This window comes from Meleagris gallopavo, chromosome 5 (assembly GCF_905368555.1).
Source record: "Meleagris gallopavo chromosome 5, MGAL_WU_HG_1.1, whole genome shotgun sequence".
NCBI classification, from domain to species: Eukaryota; Metazoa; Chordata; class Aves; order Galliformes; family Phasianidae; genus Meleagris; species Meleagris gallopavo.
In genome coordinates, this window is record NC_139408.1 from 26,676,981 (window position 1) to 26,697,938 (window position 20,958).

General features: G+C 39.3%; 1 protein-coding gene across 3 annotated transcripts in view; it reads right to left on the reverse strand.

The window, feature by feature from the left end:
* Positions 1-20,958, reverse strand: part of SIPA1L1 (signal induced proliferation associated 1 like 1) — a 190,538-nt gene that overhangs the window by 151,321 nt on the left and 18,259 nt on the right. For all 3 annotated transcript variants that reach the window (XM_085224910.1, XM_085224911.1, XM_085224909.1), the window contains exon 2: positions 516-607. The gene's annotated coding sequence lies outside the window, so the exon portion shown is untranslated. The remainder of the gene's footprint in view (positions 1-515; positions 608-20,958) is intronic.

A 20,958-nucleotide genomic window follows, 5' to 3' on the forward strand; every position in this document is an offset into this window, starting at 1 on the left:
CGCACTACACTCTTAAGTTTTCAAACACTTGTAATGATAGAACGCACTTCTCTCCCCTTGCAGTGGTTTCAGCACTAACTCTTGTCATACTCTTCTCCTGCAGAAGACATTGAAAAACCAAATGGAATGAAATTTAACCAGCTAAATCTCATTAACTTCTAAACAAAAGAAGTTAGATTAATTCAAGCCATGTATAAATACTTTCATAAGAATTTGTTGCTTTCTAGTACTAAAAAACTCAGATCTTTTTCCCAGGTAATAGGAAATATATAGGAAACACAGATAACAGCCTCTCTGGTATCATTTACAGGTTAACCCTGCAAAATCCACAAATAAAAAGGGAACCAACAGATGCAATGCTGACACACGTAAGATTAAAAAAGAACCACAAACTTTATATAAAAGCAAGTAGCAGTGGCTTTCAAAGCAGCAAATTACAATTGCACAAGCCAAACTATCTTGTTTGTTTTTTTTTTCAGTAGGTCATCTTTGAAACTGGAAAATTTTTGACTTACTTTCAAAGTGCACAACTGCAGCGTTTCCAAGTCTCCATTACATCACAGGCTCTCGTTTTGACACATGCTTCAACAGAATAGCATTCGGGACTCTGAGTTAAAAAAAAAAAAAAAAATCTTTTTAGAAAGACGAGAATACTAGCATTACCTTTCATTTCATAACAGTGAGAAAGATTACAGGCAGATTCATAAAGTAATACATTTTCCAAGTAGACCAGAGAAGTTTTCTAACAGTAAAAAGAAAAACCATTGCCTACGACTACACCACTGCCACCAAAGTTTCTCGTGAGAAAAAAAAACCTAATCCTTCTTTGTTTGCTTCTAGCAAACAATTCATTTTTAAAAATCTAGTTTACTAAGATGTTACCCTAAACACATCACTGGTGACCAAGATGTAGTCTGTTGTGTTTATCAACATCTGCTGCACACAGAGCATGTTTTCTCCAACCGCTGTATCAAAAATATTGCTTATACTGAAGGGGAGAAGGGTAAACATTATAAAGTTGCATCTACCTTAAGGTTGGTAAGACTGTGAGTGATTTTCATGTGATACTGTATTCTCTGTCGATCCTCTTATTGCTGCTTAACCTGGAGTTATCCCATTAGAAAATAATTGATATTTGTTTTTAACACAGATTAACATCAGCTAGATTTAAGCAAGAATGAGTGCTAATTAATGAAACTCAATACTTAAGGTACAGCATTCAAGGAAAGAAAGAGCATGGGGAAAAGAAGCCAAAGGTTACAATGTAAATGACTAGGCTGATAAAGTGTTTCAATTTCACTGAATTTAATATTATTATAGTTTAAAAAAATAGAGGAGTCTGGAAAAAAGTAGAAAACCAACCCATTAAAACAGCTGGTGATAAACTTCTCATCATCCCTTGGCCACCAGCTTCTAAACTTTGGCATCACTGAAATTGTACAGTGACTTGAAATATGAGTGGGTAATTACCACTGGTCTCTGCATACAACAATCCCAACACATCCTCCAAATCTTTCATCAGAAATGGATGTCTTTCATTTTCTGTAATTACTATAAACATTGCCCTGCCACTGACCAAAATTTCCTTATTACAGAAAACTGTATATTTTCACAACAGAGCATTCTCTGCTATTCTATTCTCCCCCACAAAGAGAGCTCATTACAGCTGGAAGTATTGACTGGTAAGAAAAAGCAGTCAATGTTCTACTGCAACAAAGAATAAATTTTATGAGTTAAAATGTGAACCTACCCTGGAATCTTTTTTCACCTGCATTTCAAAGAAGTGTACAACCCTTTCTCAGTCTGTTAAACAAAGAACTACAGCACAGCAGAAACAGCAGGTCTCAGAAACCTATCACTTGCAAAAATGGACAGGTTTTAAGGAAGGCTTGGAGTTCATTCAAGAGCAAAAACTCTGCTGCAGATGCCACGTTGTCACAATCCAAAGAAAACGATTGTGAACACTGAGCTCCCTTCAGAGCAGTTCATGCCATACCTTCACATTTCTGGCTCACCTCCCCTTTCATCTTACTCTCCACTCCTTTGTAACATTTGCCACTTATTTTCCACAGTTACTTGAAAATTCTTGTTTTCATACTCAAATTCTCCATACTAAGTGAAATATTTATTCCACATTCTATGTTTTGGAATTTATATACATCATACAAGTGTCTTATTTTTCATAGTACAGAATTCTACAGAAGCATTGCCAGAAACATGAAATGGAGCTGTATCCTCTGAAAGAAGTATACTGCTATTGCTTCCAGTTTAACTTTTTTTGCATGATAAATTAACTTTTAAGCAACTTTGAGTCTCATTAGCAGTCTAAAGAGCAAGTATGGGCAAACCTAAAAGGCCTGAAACAAAATCTATTTCCATATATGTATAGAATACCAATCTTATAATTTAGATATTAAAAAAAAAAAAAAAAAAAACAAATCACATGGCCAAAATACAATCTACAACTGTCTACTGTCTTCCACAACACATCTATAGATTACAGGGTGTCAGCTCTTACCCAAATTCCCTCTGTCAACCTGTCTGTGAAAGTGTGCTTCATTAGTGACAATACCAGAAGGCACTTCACTTCAGACAACGCATATTTTTCATGTACTCAGGAAAACATTGGGGGTGGTTACGTTCGTTTCTAAAAGAGGTTGATCTGCTTAATCTGCTTAATTTCTTCACCCACTGGTAAGTAATATCAGTAATATCACCCACTAGCAGTAACATCAGCTTCCACATTGCACTTCTCAAAAACAAATACAAATTTTTAGTGGAAGCAAAAATTTATTGTTTGGTGGCACCAAGTCAGAATTCAGAAAGATTGCAAGAACAAGACCTTTGGGGAATAAGCTTGTGTTTCTACCAAAGCAACCTGCTTTCCTTCTCAAACTGTACTGACGATGGAACCACCGGAGAGGAAAGCCTTCTGCAGGTCACAAACCTCACGCAGGTGAGCGCCCATAAAAATGAGCGTCCCCAGTTATTATTCCAGCATTACAAGTAACAAAGAACGTGAAACAACATGAAAAAACACGAGCACACACGTTAAATGCTTGTTGGCAGTCTCCAACCAGGTGGCAAGCCATGCGTGATTTCTCTGATAGGCCTCTTGCCTAGGAAAGCATTGCTACACTGTATATTAGTGAGTAAATTTCCAACTGTCCACTGGTTTCTGCTACCAGCATGCTGTTCGTGACTCCTGGGATCTTGGTTTATGAATCAAATGATTGGCAATAAAGTTATACTGGGGAGAACAGAAGCAACAAGACTGGAGCGTGCACAGGCTGCCTGCCTGCCCTCATAGAAACAGGCCTGTGAGCCCTGTGGAGCATCACATCTCAATGAAGCTGTAGGAGAAAACACCACCAGTTCCTCTGCAGAGCTGTAAGCTTTCTGGAAAGCACTGCTGGACATCCAGAAGAATCTCATGTTTGGACAACACTTAAACTGCATCCCTGCCAGGCTCCCAAGTGGCCCTTTCACCACAGCCCACCTCCTCCCAAACCCCAGCCCCGCTTAGCCCAGCTGCAAAATGAGCCCCTGGAACAAATCTTTCTGTCACAAAAACCTGGGCTACATTATAGGGTACAGCAACCTTGTGACTAAAAACTTCCAGCAAAATGAAGAACAGAAAAATGGGGAAAATCAATTTCTGAAGTTCAAAACCATCACCCACTCAAACTCAGAGAAGACCATGACTCCGACGTTAGTAAAAGCAGAACAGCACTGATCATTCAAATATCACACAACTAAACTAGCCAAAACAGCAGACAGATGTCCAACACTTTTTCTTCCTTCACTCCCTCTTTTTTTCTTTTTTCAAATAAAGGTAGATAAACGCTTCTTTCTTGGTTTTATTTTATTTTATCTTTTATTTGGAGGAGATAAAGACTAGGGCAAGTCGCAGAGAAAAATCATGTTTAAATGCAAAGACTGTGTTTGAAGAACAAAGCCTGAAGTTTTCACAATGCTGCAAGAATTATACTGCCAGTCTGTCTCCTCCTACCCACTATTATTATGTGTGATATAATCACATACTGCATAGTCGTTAATCAAAAGTGTCTCAAAGCTTTTCACAAACATCTAGTTAGGCCTTATAAAAGAACCAGTCGCTTCCATCTCTGCAAACAAAGGAGTGCTCCTGTCTTCAGTAGAACCCCAACGTCTGCGTCCCAGTGCAATGCACTCACCTAGATGCTGCTTCTGGTCTCCCTCAGAGCTCTACAAACATTTACTACACAAACACAGCGTCAGGTGCAGTTACACCACTTTGCTTAGAAGACCAATCTGGCTGCGAAGAAACTGCTCTGAAAACAAGCTGCAGGGCTTTCTTTGTACTAGGACCAAAGTACAATGCACAAAGCACTTTAATTACATGTGGAGAGCGGTGCTAAAAAGCAGTCCAGCTAAAACAAGCTCTTGAGCCCAGGAACACACAAGATTTGTAGGAGCTGTAAGTGCTGAAAGGGATATTAACTTCATTTTAAAGAGAAGATTTTATTGTCCTTCCCTTTCCTGAAAGCATGAAGGAATGAAAATATGCCTCTAAAAACATAAAGCTGGGCAGGCTTCAATTCAGCAATGCTCTGATGAATATTTATCAATTAACGCTACATAAAATGAATAACTCTAGATATGGAATCCATCCCTGAATGTGAAAACAGTAGGAGACAAAAGTCTCTTGAAAAAAAAGTCTTGAAAATTGGCACTTTGCAGCCTTCCCAAGAAGAGCTAATGCCACCTCTGCATACACCAAGATTACTTGATCCTTGTGTCCTACAGAGCTAGAGGAGGAACTTAAAGGAGAACCTACTTGAGGCAAGAAAGAAGAGAAAAAAACAAACCAAATCTTGCCATACAAACTCAGAGCTCAGGCAAGACCTGTTTTGAACATGCTTAGTTCCCAAAGCATTCCCCCACAACCAAGGATCTCACAAGTGAGACTGAACTTTCTCAGAGCAGAATCAGCCAGATAGGAGCTAAATCAGCTCCTTAGGGACAGAGCACTCACACTCCCCTTCGCAGCTAAAACTGCGAAGATGGGGAGGGAAAATGGCCTGGCAGCAGGATAAGCGAGGACCAAGCCTATACACACTTTTGGTCTGTCTTGATATGGTGCTTTTGTCGGAGGGTCTGAAAAATAGTGCAGTGGTATGCACCAACAGGTACAGACATACTTCTCACCTGCACAAACACCTAAGGTAAAAAAAACCCTTAGTGCAGCACTAATGAAAGTATCCAGCACTGTAAACCACATCATCCCTTCCATCTCCATAAAAATTTCTCAGGAGAGGCAGAAAGTAGTCTCTAATAAAGCTTTCTATAGACAAACTCTCCTTTTTACCATTCTATAATGTTTTATACTTTAAGAACAACCACATACCTAGCAGTAATTTACCAGACATTAAACTTAAAATTACAAAGCAACACCCTTTTATTTATGGTGACCTGACAAAGAGGTTGAGCACATTAACAAAACTTCAAAAACTATAATAAACATTATAACATTCGTTATACCATCATCCAATCTGAGCTATTAAATGTTAGCACTGCAGCTGAAGACGCAGTATATCCACTGAGAGCTTAAAAATATTTCACAGTTAATCAAAAAGGGCTAGAATATGAGAAGTACCCAAGGAAACAAGAAAAGTTCATGAACAAGAGCATCTCAGAACAAGCTTAAGCACTGTATATTGATTTCGTACCTTACGGCTCCTTACCAGTGCATAGGGCAGATCACCCTGGACATAGCCTCACCTGTCCCACACCACCCAAAAGTCACTTTAGTCTTTGCTGATGTGTAACATGCTGCAGCTCTACTTCCTAAAGTGAAGCAAAATGGTGAATTCCTAAAGCAATAGTGCATGCAAAGCCAGGGTCAGAGCACATTTCACTGTTGGCACTTTTGCAAACAGGACAGAATACATCATGTTCAGTAAACCAGTCATGAGCATCTGCATGATCTTTACAGTAGTACTTACGTCCACATCCTGGAAAATTATTTTTATCATATTTATCTAGAAACCATCCCTATCTTTTCTATTTCACAGCCTGATAGCGTACTATTCTGCATCAACTACAAGATTCACTTATACAAAGGGCTGGGCAAACAAACTTAAGCAGTTTGAGAAATGTAGTTCTGGAAAAAGAGAAAAAAAAAATTAAGTGAAATTGCTTATTCATAATTAATTCATCATTTCTGTGAACATGTACTAACATTTTTCTGCATATGCCTGCTTCTTCCAAAGCAGAACCTCAACTTCCATGTAAGTTACATCAGTATCCCGTTCCCAGCACTCATGCTCTCCTCCCAGCATAGAATCACAAGATTTCACATTAACCACTCACTGCCAAGCACAGGACAGAACTGCCATAAAATCTGGGCAGCCTTTCATTCTGATTTTCCAAATCAGAACCCTCAAGTACCTAAAAGAAACCCTACTGAAGAGCCTGATCATCCAACTTTTTTGTTTTGAAGTATGAGCAGAAAGGCGGGAGGCTACTCAGCCATTGCTGCTGTAACCCCCGCACCTCTCTGAGCCCCACATACATGCTTGCAGCTTCTCAACCACCCTATGCGCGTCCTTCTCCCTGCAGACACCACCTACCCTCTCAGAACACCCTGCCAATCGGTTATGTTACCTGTTTTGGACTATCTGCTAACTTCACTTCACACCTGCTTCTAGTTTTAGTCCAGTTCTCATTTCAAGCCATCTCTGTAAGGAACAGTCTGATAAATCGCTTACGTGCTGTACATGTGTAAGCATATAAAATGCAATGGCATTCACAAAAATTACGAGACAGTACAGCGATCTACAAACGTAAGCAAACACAGGACATCCTTTCCATAAGGAAGCTCAGGAACAAACAAGTTACACAATGCATTTTATAAAAAGCAATGTTTGGTGTTTAGTGAATGTGCAATACGGTCATTTTTTATGGAGTTAAAACAAGGAAAACAAAATATCATGCAGGAATATAAAGACAATAAAGAACCTAATATGCAGAAAAAGCTGACTGCCTCTCAAAGGAGATAAGATATTGATACAACTCTTTCATGTAACTTCTTGAAGAAATTCATTCAGAAATACAGAAAAAATCACAGATCTCTACTGTGCTGGTATGCTGTATTTGTCAGTACTGCAAAATGAGAAGCAAATTCTTTATTTTTATTTTAACTGCACAAGCCTTACCAGCCAATACGTGCTTCTGTATCTTATAATTTTATTAAATTTTAAAGAAATACATCAACTTAACATAGCTCTCTGCTTCCTGAAAATAATGATCAAGCACAGAAAGGAAGTTAATGCAACAGATCTGCAGATAACAGTGCAGATTATTTTTTAAAGGAGAAAAGAAAAGGAAGGAAGGGAGTTATTTACAGTTTAGAAGCTTTTCTACAAAGATTTCAGAACAATTAAATTAATTAGGCTTGATTCTCACATTGCTATGTTACAGAGATACTCAAAAGTGACATTCCCTTATACATAAGCAGTAAAATACTGAAATTTCACTTCATTAGGACCATCTATGCTGCATTTGTTGTCAAAAGATATGTCTTTTAGCCATGTGATCTCAATCCTGCTGTGTCCACACCAGTACCAGTACACAGCAAGTGCCCAAGGTGAATCACTGTACTGTTTGGCTGAAAAGCACACACACACAAAGAAAAAAAAAAAAACCCACAAAGAAAATGTCTGTGCAGATCTTTTAGCTGATATGTTTCTCTGTCTAGGAAGCAAATCTTCTAATAGCACTGTCACGAAGGCATGCAGAATAATTCAGCAGCAAGAAGTCACGCAGCAGCAGCAGCACAGTGTTGGGCTGCATCTGCCATGCAGCCTGCCCTCATCAATGGGATCCGCTTTTGTCTCTGGCTGAAACCCCAGCTAAACTACACAGGGCATCCACTGAACTGCACACACTGCCTCAGCTGCCTGCTGAACACTATGCTCATTTGGAGAAGGCTGGAATGTATCCACTCCATAACCTTCCACAGAGACTGAAATTTCATTTTCAATACAGGTTTTAAGCTTCATTTTAGGACATGCTGCCAAATTTTAGCTAAATTATTTTGTGATCATGGTTTCAGAATAACGCTCTATCACTTGGGAAATGAGAATTTGTAGTAGAAAGTTGTGTGCTAGGAAATAAATTATTTAATAAAAACATTAGTCTCCTACAAATCCTATTGCATTAGTGCAGCAACTTGGGCAATTTTCTCCATCTCATGCCCTCACAAACTGTGAGTGCCTTGCACAACTACCACAGAACTCTGGGTGAAGAACAAAAGAATTCGGGTCTGGAGCAGTAGTTCAGGTGTTGAACTGCAAAGCACCTAGTAATTTCAAGATTCCACTTAAAGGCAATAGCCAAAATACGTCACATCAACTCACCAGACAATATTCACTTCCAAACTTCCCTCCTTATTCTACACATCTTTTTTGTTTGTTTTTTTCTGAAATGCGAGGAGACCAAAGTGTTTTGAAAAAGACTGAACTGTCTAAATGTCAGACAACATCAAGCAATCTCTTGCTTTTTATAACATTTCAGCATCTCCATACCGAAAGACTAGTTACTTATTACTAGTCTTATTACTACTTATTTTTTTTAGTGCTAAATAACAGGCTCAATATCGTTATTTCCTTTCCCTTCTTGTGGCATCAAAAATTCCACCCAAACTCAGGCATCCATGCTGCCAGCCCACATACACTTTCTGGCAGCCTCCAAAGCCATCAGTGCTCCTTACAAGGCAGCTCTGTGCTGTGCAGTGACTGACACGCCAGGGAAATATTGCCCCAAAGTGAAGCCTAGGACTGAAAATTTCTGCAAGCATCAGAACCCATCATCTGGAAATTCACTTCATTTGATGAGTAAGCAAGGCATTCAAAGGTCTTCTAACTCAACAAATTTACAGAGCACATAGGGCCTCACACTTCAGTTTTAACTGGAAAAACCCACTGAAGAGTAGAGAAGAAATTAAGAGCATTCATGGAGAATATATGCAAAAGTAGATTAAAGATTCCAGTCCAAGATATTTGTCACACATTCCTTCAAGTAACTAATGCTTTCAGACCTCTTTGTTTATCCTTTGACATTGGAAACAGATGAGGAATTGTTTCTTGGTTCATAAAGAACTGGAAAACAGAACAGCAGCAGAAGTTTGCACTTTAATTTTTTATCTATTTCCCTGATAAACACATAGCAAGTGTCTCAAGTTTTATCAGCTCAGCTCGTTGTCTGCAGAGTAACACAATTCTGGCAGGAGCAGACCAGGGGTCAGTCAAACAAACCAAAGCACCGCAGAGACACCACAGCAGCTCTGATCCCCTGCTTCCTCAAAAGCTGACTCCCTGAGATCCAGAACTTACCACAAGAATGCGAATCAAGCTTTCAAGTTCCAGAAGATCTCCTACACCTACTCTACACCCCAAAATAAAAAAAAAACAAAACTCTGCAGCAAGCTACAGGGCTGTACCCCACCCACGTGCTTCCCTGCAGAGAGAAGGCAGGCAGCTGAAAGCAAAGGCAAAAAATAAAAGCTCCAAGCACTTGTCATGGTCATCACAAGCTGTTTGTCACACTAAAACACAAGGTGAGAGCCCAATACAGCTCAGCAACAGCTCCAGATTGAGAAAGATCACGTCACAAAATAGCATGCATTTATGCCAATCAATCCCAGAACACCTCCCATCCATCCTGTTACTTGGCCTGTGCTTAGCACAGCAGTGAACTGAGCTCCTGTTTACTCATAGCCTCATGGCTTTAGCCCCTCAGCAGGAAAAGGAGCAGCAACATGTGATGTGCAGGTTCCATAACCTTCTTTGGGAGAACTTTGGCACCGCATTTGGCCCCAAAGGCTAACGAAGGCAGTCCACTGGTATCCATGTAGAAGTTTTCCCTTCCAGCCAACACACTTGTTTCCTGCTCAATATACACACAGCGCCTTTCGTGAACTCAAGAATTTCTTCTGCAAATTCTGCTGTAGCAACAAGAGGACTGAAAAGGTGGTAAGATTTTTACTTCTGCTATTAACAGAAAACAGGGCTGGGGATTTTTTTTTTTTAATTATAAGCAAAAATTTCACAGTGCAATGGGAATTGCTTAGAGGCAAGCTATCAGCCTCTCAAAAGGAAGAATGGAGCTTTAGAAGACGTGTAAACAACCTGGATGAGCTCTGTACATGTAAACTGTACAAAAGGTACAATCCATTCTGCTGTGTTTTCCACCCTCTCCCCTCTCCCCACACAGCTTAATGAGATCACCATTATATTATGCACAGGTGCTATCACAGCACTCATTTTTGCAATTCAGCATTCTGCTTGTCCATTATATTAGAGAAAAAAGGTTGTGAAAACTCAATTTTGCAACAATAAAGTAAGATAATAAGATGTTAATCAAAGTCGATGTACAATTGTAAATAAAATCACTGCACCAACACATTCAGTCTTTTCCATAGAATCACAGAATCACTCAGGTTGGACAAGACTTTAAAGATCATCAAATCCAACCACAACCTAACTACATTGCCCTACTTCTAACAGCCCTCCGCTAAATCATGTCCCTGAGCATCACACCCAAACGGTTTTTAAACACATTCAGGGATGGTGACTCAACCACCTCCCTGGGGAGCCTATTCCAGTGCTTTATAGAAAGGGTTGTTAAGAAATGTTTCCTGATATCCAACCTAAACCTCCCCTGGTGCAACTTGAGGCCATTTCCCCTCATCCTGTCACCAGTGAGAAGAGACCAGCCCTGCTCTCGCTGTAAGCACCTTTCAGATATTGGAAGCAAGCAATAAGGTCTCCCCTCAGGCTCCTTTTCCCCAGATTAAACAGCCCCAGGTCCTTCCGTCTCTCCTCATAGGACATATTCTCCAAGCCCTTCACAAGCCTTACTGCCCTCCTTTGGACCTGCCCCAGCACCTCCATGTCCCTTCTGTACTGAGGTGCCCAAAACCGAACACAGTACTTGAGGTGAGACCTCACCAGTGCTGAGTACAGGGGCAGGATGACTTCCCTAGTCCTGCTCACCACACTATTACTGATACAAGCCAGGATGCCATTGGCTTTGTTGGCCACCCGGGCACACTGCTGGCTCATACTCAGTCGACGGTCCATCAGTACACCATGGTCTCTTTCCATCCTTAAGTTTAAAAGATGTTTGAAAAGTTCCCTCAGAAACAACATTTTTGGTGAAGCTGTCACCTGTAGCCACTCTAAAGTTTGAAATAAATTCAGCAATCCTAGAAAAGCAAAATCTGAAGAAAAAAGCAAACAAACAAAAATCAGAATTCCCATGGCCAGTACTAATCTCAACCTAGTTTGTTACCAACTTCAGGTAACAGAAGTAATCCTTGGTACAATGTATCACCATTCTACAGTTCATGGTTAACAAAGTGTCCCTTTTAAATCCATCTGATCATGGCATCTTTCCAGAAATTTAAAGATACCTGAGAATACTACACTGCTTTTCTTAAGTCAGTCTTTAGTAAATAGATAAGACTCCCACACACTTAACAGAGCGCTTCCTGATTACCTCTGGAGAAGAGTCACGTATATTCAGCAGGCTTTGATTCCTATGATTTTTACATGCTTATTCTTCACATAACAGAACCACTTAGAAAATTTACAAAAAAAAAAAAAAAAAAAAAAAAAAAAACAGCATTTTGCTTTACCAAACTGCCAATTTCAGAACCTTACAAGCTATCCCTAAAATTTAACATGTACTTCTAGAGAATAACAATCCTTTCACAGCCTCTAAACGTACAATACTTGATATTTCAACCTCACAAATCACCAACCACAACTTGCAAAAGAAAGTTCTAAGAGCACATTTTACGTAAGTTAAAACTAGAGTTTCAACAATCATATACCTTGTAAGGATCAACGTTATTCAGTATTATAACATTGTATGCATATTGTGTTTATTCTCCTGATTAAGCCTGCTGATCTGAGACATCCCTGATTTCAAATTGTTATTACCAAATTCAATAAACACCTTTCTCATCTGCAAAGATCTTACTAAAATTTCATCACTAGCTTACAAGCTTTCATATTCACGAAAACAACAACAAAAAAATCATTCTGAGCACTGTTTCAAAATCCGAACTGTTTTATTATTACACCTCATTACACGCAGTAACACAGTGTACCAAGATAATCCTGCCTCTCTGGTTTTAAAACGCTGTAGAAACGTAATGAAAGTGTAATTAGCTACTTACATTAACCTAATTACAACAAAGCACTACATGTAAGTTGTTTTGTTGTGTTTTTTTTTTGTTGTTGTTTGGTTGGGTTTTTCGTTTTTTGTTTTTTTGTTTTTTTTTTTAAATCAGGAAAGTGCCACTATACAACTACAGTTCTAATTATTTTTAACGTAGGTTAGTCCTATCAAACTCTTTGGACTTCCTCCCCAACCTCAAGAAGAAAGAAACAGCAGAACATAGTGCTGCTCTACACGAAAAGGGCAGGTGGCACAATGAAACACAACAAATGGGCCTCGATTCAAAATCTATTCTGCCTCCAAGCAACTTCCATGTTAAAGTAGTTAATTCACAGTCCCTTTCCAGTCCCTTACTGTCAGCCCACAGTTTATTATTACTATATTACAAAAATGTTTTTATGCTATTTACTGGTCCGTAATTATGTTTAGGAGCACATCTAGAGAAAACATTTGTGTATTTTCTCCATCAAGAATTCTTCTAACCCTAAAAGCACCCAGAAATAAAAGACCGTGCTTTGATAGGAAGCAACGCAGTCATTAACCAAAAAAATACCATTATCCTTGGTATTAAAAAGCAATAAATGCCCTTGTTATTCCAATGAATCAAGCCCAAGAACAGGTCAGAAAAGAGGATTTTCTCTTTATGGTCGCCACTGTGAAACTTCGGTGGATTTGCTTGGTTATCTCGCAGTCGTGACATTTTTTTCTGCAGTACTGAAGAACAGACTTATCTTCGAAGTAAGGACCACAGAGCTTCGTACTGTATTTGCAATTACTGCTACAAAGGCAAAAATAACTTACAAAGCAAATTATCATCTTTGAAACACTAATTACATTAGGATTATCAGGCAAGTTTTCAGCATATCATTCGAGAATTAGCAGACAGCACAGGAGACGCTATCAGAAACAACTTCATTCATGCACTGCTTCACAAGATTCTAGTTGGCATTTAAAACCCCACAGCTCAGCCAGAGATTGCTTTTTAATGTATTCTAGAAGTCTCAGAAATACTTCCACAGGCAAGCAGACTGGAGTTATTCTGAGCATTCCTCCTCCTGCACGCTTCAGCTTCTCCGCACTTGCAGACTTTATTCAGCAGCTGGAAGCGTTCAAATAAAGGAACCTGTTAGGTAAAGCTGAGTTTTACAGTATTTATTCCTTTAAAAGGCTTCATTAAACCAGCTTATTACGCAGTAACCATGAGGAACTGTTTACACTATATTAAGAATGCACCTTTATAGGTGTAGCAAACCCAAGGCAGGGCGTGGTTGCCCTGCAACTGGCAGGGAACGTGTGTCTTACAAATATTTCCAGTTCTACTGTGCCGCAGCTCGGGCTGAAGGCAGCATAATGCAAACAGGTTAAAACGCATTCAGAGTTATCTCATGCCATTGCCACAACTTCAAGGTGTGCCTTTTGGCTCTGCTCAGAGATACCCTTTATTATTCACCTTGTTTTACTTTCCTGTTCAAAGCTCAACATCACTTCTTTGGAAGAAGGCATACAGCAAAGCACTGAGGCTTTCACAGATCTGCACTCACAATTTGCAAAAGGAGACAATGAGCATACAAAAATTATTCAGTATACCCCATCCAACAACACACATGGAGCTTTAGGAGCTTTCCACAAGATGCCTTATCAAATGGTCTTAAAGAAACCAAATAACCATAGGATGAGAGAGAAAAAATTACTTGCGAATTATAACAAATCACCAAACTTGAAGCGAGATACGAGCAGAAGCAATAAGCTCTCTCAAACGGTAAGCAGGGGAGAGAAAAAGGAGATACACCAAATACTTCAGGGTCCACTCTTGGACCCACACTGGTAAACCTGAAGTGCATCGTCACAATAATGAGATTTCACATTTTTTAGCCTTCCAGAAAAGACTTGAAGTTATTACTCAATGAAATAGGGCAGCTTCACCCCACCAAAAGGCATGGGAAGAAACTGAGGTACTTTAAAAAGGAAAACAAAAAGGAAATAACCACTATATATGATGTACCACAGCTCTTCCTGATTACTGTTTGTAACTCTATGCATACTGCTCAGGCAGAAAAACTACAGAGAACATCACCAACGAGATGCGGTACAGCTTTCCTACATTAAAAAGTTACTGGGAACTCATGGCTCTGGAGGGATAAGAAAAAGAACTAAAAGCATAAACAGTGTGAAAAACACAAGTGGAAAATATTATCTATGACATTACATCACAAAAGGATTGGAGAAATCCCAGACAGATAAGCGATGTTGAAAAACAAATTTAAGAGCATTTCTTTTCCCCACAGTGCATAATGAATGCAACCACTGGACAACATCGAGGCCAAAATTATACTTTGATTCAAGCAGAGGTGGCACAAATACACAGAAGATGGACAGTTTTTAATACAACATTTTCAAATCTGTCATTTCCAACTCCAGCAGTGTTGAAGCTAAGAAAACACTTTAAAAAGAACTGCTAATAACATTCACATAAATAATACAAATAATTCTTACATTTTCTTCTCGAATAGAGAAAAAGGAGAATGTTAGCCACCGCTTTAGCACTACCTAAGGCTTAACCTGAGCAGTTTCCAAAACTGATACAGAGAGAACAGCTTTCATTAATAAGAAACGAAACAACTCTTAGATCCTAAAAAAAGTTTCATTCATTTTATGGGAAAACATGTACTGAACACTAATAGAACTTTCCCTTAATTTTCTTCCTTATAATAAATGAAAGGTTTCCAGCCCATCATTTGGGGCAGAGGAAATGTGAAGTGCCACAAAGTTGAACAATGTACTGTCTAAGGAAACCCTACAAAAACTGAAAGAAATCTCTCACATTCCCTCTGGCATCATAAGATTCATGTTAGGTTGAACTAGACATGTCCTCATAAAGAAATTGTTTTTTAAAAAAAAGCATGGTGCACTGACGAGAACTTAAGATTCCTTTTCATGCATCAAGTTTTCAACTGCTCCATGCTTACATTCAATCCTTATAATCATCTCTTATTTGTAAAGCACATAATTTAAGATTATGCAATTGCACTATGACTGCCCCAAAATATTATGTGCTGAAAGCACCAAAGCATTTACAGACATAGGCTGCCAAGCAGTCATGCCTTCAAAACCGCAACTCAACCACTACTTGAGCTGAACTTGTTCAAACTGGACTGACACACAGATGTAAAGTACTACGTTTGTACTAAATTGCAAAATAAATGGCAGGAAAACAAAAACAACACACCTGTTGGAATGCATTCACAGAAACAATCTGCCCTGCACAGATTGGCAGCAATGGCCATGCTACTGTAATATGCTTTTGAAAGATGAGAGAAAAAAGGAGAACAGTAGGCTTCACTACAGGACCATGCAGAAAAATCATAAATACATCAAACCACTGATGCTCTTGAGGCTTTTGTCTTCTCAGAACTGCACTCAGAAATGAAAGGAGTGATGCACCCCAGCAGGGGGTAAAAAAAAAAAAAAAAAAAAAAAAAAAAAAAAAAAAAAAAAAAAAAAAAAAAAAAGAAGAAGAAGAAAGAAAGAAAAATGAGCACCAAAGAACCAGTCACATAGATTTCAAATACAGCCTAAAATATAACTAGATCGTTCTCACCTAGCAGTCGCAAGTTGTGTAAAGAAAGGGTCTGATCGTCTCATCTTAGCTTCTAATGTCCAGAAGGACCCATACAGCCTCAGTCAGCACCCTCATTTGAACACATACAGGTATTAAAAAAACAAAAGAACTACATAAGAGTTATTGTAGTTGCAAATTCACTCAGAATATGAGACAGCTTCTTTACTATTCTTGCAAGTTGTATTTGCTACAACCTACATTCTGCTTGTTTTACAAATAAAGGCTATGCCAGCTTTCAAGCAAGCGACTTCTCATTTTCGGCTTGATTCACCCTTGTCCAAAGCACTTACCAGCTTTGCTGGTCTTTAAGAGACAGCAACATGCACCTCGTGTTGCTACACCACCTTTAGGATGTGGTTTGATGAGCAACCATCTTGCAGCCTCTCCCCTCTCTGCTGCTTTCTCAGTTGAGCAATCACATCTGAGGGCAGAAGGCAGAGTGCTGCAGTGTACTACCTGAGGGGCAGGCCCCATGCAGAGCAGGGGAAAGTCAAGGCTCCTGGAGCAGGCACCTTCAGCGATAAACACCAGTCATAATGCAATTTTAGGTGTAGGTCTGACAAGTAGGGGACTCCAGCGCATCGTGAAGTACACTGTGCAAGTCATCAGTCCTTTTCCTCAGCTGTCAAACAAATTGTTTTAGGAAACATAGCCTTGCATCCAAGCTGCAAAGGAGAACAAGAAGGAAAAAAAATTTTCTGTCTAAGTCACATTCTGTTACTTTGGGTATCCAAAATGTGCTCTCTACCGTTCAGAAAAATGATCCTCCTTCATGCAATAGATTAATGCAGGTTCTTTCTAAGTAGTTTAGGTTAGGTGACAACTACCTCAGAAATGTTGAAAACTCACAAAAAATTCTTCTATCAAAACCAACACAAATTCTAACTAAGAAAGTGCAAATCATTTTAGAGAAGAATGACTGAACTCAATAGATTAGGACCTTTTTTAGGGACTTCTCAGAAGAAAAGAAGACCTAAGCTATTGTTGGCTATCTGGAACTCCAAAATAAATGTAAAGCTCGCCTTCTTCCTTCAGCTATCCCCTTTCTAGGAAATGTGCTGAAATATACCTGCACAGAGGCCAAATCACTTTCTCCTGCTCTCCATCATGTCAAGCACAGAAAAATTTTATGCTTAAAGAAATATTAAGCTGAATCCATGAAATTTAAGCCAAATCCAGTCTGGAATTGCATGGAAAAAAGTTGTTTTCCTGAGTAGAAACTGAAAGAGCTTTAAAGTCTATAGAAAGTTACTGTACTGAATCAATTTTGCAGTAAGATGATCCTTGCTGTCCATCAAGGCCTTCCCAAATGCTTATAAATTTTTTTGTGTTTTTTTTGTTTGGTTGGTTTATTTTGTTTGTTTGTCTTTTGAAGTCATTCTGCCTTCTGGTCCATAAACAAGAAACTTCTCCACAATAGGAGGTCAGAAACTATTACAATGAAACAGCTACGAAGCAAAAGAAATCATGAGAAATAACACAGAAAATCCAGACATGGTCTAACCACACTACATGAATTTGATCTTCAAAAGAAACAGGAGGCTTCCTTCTCAACTGACTTCTCTTCAAGTTTCTTTACAATGTGAGCTTCCTCCAGTGTGCCACAAAATTTATCAGCCAAAACTTTAAGACCTGACAAGATAAAAAGCTTTTCAAGTTCAAATGAAAATCCTTTGAGGATATTTTGAAACCAAACCAACTCCCCAAAGTTACTTCATACTAACAGCCATGACTAAAACCAATTTTAAAAAATCCTCTGCTTCCAACAGCTTTCACAGCCAGTATTGCACTTCATATTCTTAGATTTCAGAACAAACAGATGCCAGAAAATACATCTACAATCCCTCCACAAACTCAGTGTTCTGTCACCAAAGGTCTGGATTGTGAAAGCTCCTCATGTCTGCCCACTACCGCTTCATAGACTAAGTATTCAGAACAATAACAACATTTCTTCCTATGCTGAAACAGAAAAAGGCTGGACTTGCTTTTACCCTTCATAATTTCCTCATTTTTTTTCCCCACTTGCACACCAGAAGCAATACATTCTGTATTACAATACCAAAATATTCACACAAGTTTTATGCAAGCTCAATGAACTCTTATCCTGCTCATCAATTGTTCAGTACAACTGTAGGTTCACAAAAATCTTTATAATCTTATTCCTGTCATAGTAAATATTTGGTGCAAACTACAAAGATAGTTTTTCATTTAAATCATACTGGAAGGTAGAGATTAAACATTTTTAGCAATTTCATGACAGAAAAAAAAAATTTAAGATCCTTGTCTTGTTACAAACCTTACCAAGATTTCAACCACAGCTATAACTATATATGCCAGGAGCACCAAACCTTTTGGCTTGCCTGGGCCGCGATGAGTGAAGATGAATTGGCCAGGGCTGCATCTATGAAGGCTGCTCTGAAAGTAATGGCTCCAATTTATTGCCATGGAAATGATAACAGATACAAAGAGCACAATAACACTACTGAATCGAGCAAATTCTCAGCAACAAAACACTCTTTTTCAACAGTCATTGCCATTAGCTACGCGTATTCCCTAGCGATGAACAATAGCCTGCGTGCTGCTCTTGTAGAAATCTGCACCAGCGGAGATGATCCACTGTCACCACTGCTGAAACGCACCATCCACACTCACTGTGCTCACATCCACTGCTTGGTCTCCATAATCACTCAGCAAGCATCAATAAATGCCAGTGGGTGCCAAATGGAGGAATTCAATGACACACGTTTACTTCATCTACACTTCCATGTCAGATGTCATGTTGTCAGACTGCCCCTCTGCTGCCATCTGTCATACGACACCAAAACGTAACAGAATGTTGTCGGGAAGGTTCAACCTCTACTGCCATACCAACATCCACCTCTGACATAGTGGGCCAACATTATAACACAGGAGGCTTTACTTTCAGATGTGCCCTTATAAAATATACACTCTAGCTAATGCATGTAAGTAACAAAACTAATTTTAATGTTTTCATTAAAACATACAGAAAGGAGAATAACAAAAACATAAAACTAATGGGATACGTGACCTTGCTTATGCAAAAGTAATGCTTCAGTTTGACTCAATGGAAGTGGTTGCCATTCTTAGGTGCACTGTGAACTATGCCAGTCCGCACACAGCCTGCAGGCTGGACATGCCTGAAATAAGCAATTCAGTCTGCATATCACAGAGTGAACTGTGAAAGTCATTGTAACTACACAGCAAGTTCAATTACGGATGCGCCATATGCTTCAATATTCCTTTAGGTATACAAAAGGAATCAATTTGTGCAATTTGTTCTGAACACAAAAAGCCCTTTCGGCAAGATCATCCTTTAGCTGAACAATCAGTTTGAACACTTGCCTGCCGAACACATCCCCCATTCACATCCCACAGAAGGAACAGCCAGTTGAACACACAGAGTAATTCTGAACTATGAGGTTTGCTTCAAAAATTATACCAACTATTTTATTGGCCCATGACATCAAAGGTGGACGATGGTGGTATGGCAGTAGAGCTTGAATCTTCCCCCAACTATTCCGTTACATTTTGTGCTGCTTGACAGATGGCAGCAGAGGGGAGGTCTGACAGAAAGGTGTCTGACATGGAAGTGCATATGAAGCAAAGGTGCGTCACTGAATTCCTCCACGTGGAAAAATCTGCACCTACTGCCATTCACTGATACTTGCTGAACATTTACAGAGACCAAACAGTGGGTGAGAGCACAGGCTCTCACTTAGGGAGTGGTGTGTTTCAGCAGTGGCAAAAGCAAAATGAAAGACAAGCAATATTCCATCTAGCCATTCACAGCTGTCACACCATGAAATAAAGGGCGTCTCAATCAGCTTATCCACACAAATTGGCAGAATACAACCAGACAACTGCGTACAGAGATGAATATCAGCTTCAATGCACTGGAAATAATGGTGGTAATATTGGAATATCACAAAGTTTGCATCAAGTTGGTCCCACAATTACAGAAAGAACATCATATGCAAGTTTGTCAGGGTCTACTGAACCAATACACGACTGAAGGTGATCACATCATTACTGGTGACAGGGCATGGTGTCACCACTACAAGTCAGAGTTAAAACAATAGTCCATGAAGTGGAGATGTGAATTTCCCACTGAATAAAAAGTTCAGGTCACAACCCTCAGCAGGTAAAGTGATGTACACTGTCTTTTAGGATAGGAAAGGGATGTGATACTTCTGGATTTCCTGCAATCCAACCTGTCATCAACTCTAATGCATCGTGAGCTGAAGGCTTGAACTTCCAGAGCCAGGCCAGAGAAGAAGTCAACCTCTCCCTTGCAACAGGAGAACAGCAGGACCCATACCAGGTTTGAAGATTGCAAAGCACATTGCCAGTCTTGGCTGGACTGTCCTACCACACCCAGTGACTGCACAGTCCATACTTGGTACCTTCTGACTTCCATCTGTTTGGACTGATGAAAGATGGACAGCAGTCAATATTTTTGTGGCAAGAGTGCCATCATAGCAGCTGTGAAACAGTGGGTGACCTACATTGGTGCCGACTTTTAAGAGTGAGGCATGCAGGCTCTTGTCTATTGCTGTCAAAAATGCATAGGTAACGATGGCGACTACCCTGGAAAACAGAGTTTTATAGATGAGAATCTGTCCTCTCAAGTAGTGCTAGTGTGCTCTCTGTATATTTGTTCGTTTCCATGGAAATAAATCAGAGGCATTAATTTCACAGCAACCTACATACTTGATTCTGAAGAAGTCAGTATCTGAAATGGCGCTTGAAAAATTCACTGGATCTAGATATTTATTAACAGAAATCACCAGTGGGTTTTTCTGTGCTTTTCTTCTCTGAAAAGCTTTCCTCTTATTTTTAAGATATCCTTTGCCATAGTCTCTCAGTAGTGCTACAACAATAGTCTCACATACCTAGATGCACAGAGCTGCTTCAAGTATTTTTTTTATAGACAATTTCTCTCTAAGTTTTCAAATGACCAGACTGTGATTCAGTAAAATTCCAGAAGAGAAATGCTTATGGCCCAGTAAATATACATAGACAAATACATCTTACATATAACATAACTGAACACCATTATCATATCATAGCAGGAAAAAAAAAAAAAA